The following is a 2,500-nucleotide window of genomic DNA, read 5'->3' as shown; positions in this document are numbered from 1 at the left end:
GCCCGAAAATTGGGTTGGGGAAAGCCGTCCCGTGGCCACGCGCATGGCGTCCTTCATTTTTAATATTGTGGGGTTGGGGACCCCCGTTGAGCGTTTTGAGCCTTTTTAAGGGCGCTTTAAAATTCAATTCATTTTTATAAGTCTCCTCTTATTGATAAAAATTTTAAAATTCAAAAACTAAAATTTCACTTTCTAGCTTTTTCTATTGTAAAATTCATGGAGACCATAAGTTATAATCAATGCATTAGGGCCCCGGATAGCTTTCCCATTGTCAAAAAGGAGATAATTTTTTTGCGTTGGTTTGAGCTTTTTCCCGTGACAAAAATGAGGGGACCAAACACTGGACAAAAAGGCGGGTCAAACCCAAGTCCTTATTTCAGGGAAATCAAAACAAAATAAATGCCAAAATTTGTCCTTACAACAATTTTAATTAAACTGGGCCATGTGGCGTCCAAACCTGAAAAATACTGTAAAAAAGGCTCTGCGAGGCCCCCCAAGGGAAAAAGGGGAAGCAGGCCCCCCCAAGAGACTTGGAGCGTCCGTGAAAGGGACCTAAAACAGAGTGGTCTCTCTCGAGAGGGGCCACAAGAATATGTGACAGGACCAGGTGGTGATCCTTTAGCATCGCCCCCCAGTGCCGGGGCCGGGAGAGGATTGAGGAGGAGTGAAAATTGGGTTGGATGTCAACCTGATATATTTTTTACATGTCGGCCCACAACAACTTAGTATTGCGTTTTGAGGTTATGGGGCACTTTTTACATGAACCCCCCGACTTTAAACGGTAAAAAATTTGGGAGCGACACTGTAATAATATTCCCTTTTTTCTCCCCTTTGGGATATTTTTGGGTTTAAGAAACAGGGCAAAGGTAGAAAAATGTTGCAGAATTAAAATGAAAAACTGAACATTTAAACCCCAAACCATCATCAAAAATCAGTGCTAAGGGGAAAGTACTGGCAGAAAAAGGGAAAAGGGAAACCCAAAGGGAAATCCTGGATAGGAAAAGTGGAGGCAAAAAACTGGGAAAAATAATCACTGTCGGGAATGGCCCCTTTATTTAGCGTGAAGAATGGGGTTCCTGCATTCAACCTCATAAAAGGAACTCCCCTAAAAGGGAGGGGAAAATTTTTCTTTGTGTCTATTAATAATAAAATAAAAATGCTGAAAAACTTATATACGCTATAATCCCAGCACCAGCTCTAAGCGCTTAAATTAAAAATTTTTTTGGGTGAAACTACCCATTTACACACCAAGCACCACACCACATACCACCCAACCAACCACAAAACCCAAACCCAAAAATATCTTCTTCTCATACCATCTACTAAAAACGAAACAAATATGTTTTAAGCGAACGTTTAAAAAAAGCAAATTTTTTTCACGAATGCCTCGGTTTTAAGGGGTTTCCCAAAAAGAGGGCCCAAAAGAGAAAAGGATTTTCCACATTTTTCCGAATTCAGGGGCAACTAGTTTTGTGGAAACACTCCCCCAACGAAGGGGGGGGGGTTTTGAAAATCTTTCAATTTGTTCGAAAGGAGGAAGGGGGAGTACCTTTAAAACAACGATACACTAAAACACAACTTTGAATTTAATTTTTTTTCAACAGGCACCAAAGCGGGCTGAAATGAGGGCCGGGAGAGTCGCACCCACGCTTCATAAATCTAGTTGGCAGCGGTTTTGGACAAATTTAAGAGTTTCAGATTGTATTGCGAACGCCAAACAACAGGCATTACAAAAATCCAATTTCGATAGTAAGGGACACAACCCGTCTTGGTCACATCCCAGTATAAAGCTAAAGGAAGCAACTTTTTTTGTTGGGGAAAAAAAGAGATCTAACCAAATTTTTTAACCTGATGCTCCTCGACGTCCCCGAGTCAAAATTGCCAAGGTTTTTTACTTTGTCAACAATTTGTAGAGGCTCCCCAACTTCAAATCTGTTTCACTTTTCCACTTCCTTTCCCCACATACAGCACCTCCGTCTTTCATCTTCATTTCAGTCTGTTTCATTCATCCATTTCTTAACCTTTGGATACAAATTTTATATTGGGTGATACTTCTTGTAAATTTTCTATTGGAAACGCATACAATTGGTACATAGGTATTGAGGGAAGACAACCAAAACTTTTGATGATTTTAAAAAACCGACGAAAAAACAAAAAAAGGGTCCAAGTACTGAACCCTGGGGAAAACCCCACAATCAAAAAGATTTTCCCCCGATCATATTCATCACCCTAATAATCTTTTACGATTTAAAAAAAAAATACCCAACCAATCAACCTGCACCCGACACCCATAATAATTTCAAACGTTGAGAAAATTGTGATAATAGATCAAAACAGACGAAGGTCAACAAATTCAGCAAAAGACATGAAACCCTTTCTATAAAAGAGGGAGATCATTAACAACCCAACAAGGGGGTTTCCGTCGAAGATTTGCCTATAACAGACTGAAATTTTTTTTCAAGACAATTATTTTTAAGGGACAGTAATTTTTTTAAAAAAG

The sequence above is a fragment of the Berghia stephanieae genome, chromosome 5, assembly GCF_034508935.2.
Source record: "Berghia stephanieae isolate SIO BIC M18660-M18661 chromosome 5, UCSD_Bste_1.3, whole genome shotgun sequence".
Lineage (NCBI taxonomy): Eukaryota > Metazoa > Mollusca > Gastropoda > Nudibranchia > Aeolidiidae > Berghia > Berghia stephanieae.
The sequence above is the reverse complement of the archived record's forward strand: the minus strand, read 5'-3'. Positions refer to the sequence as shown.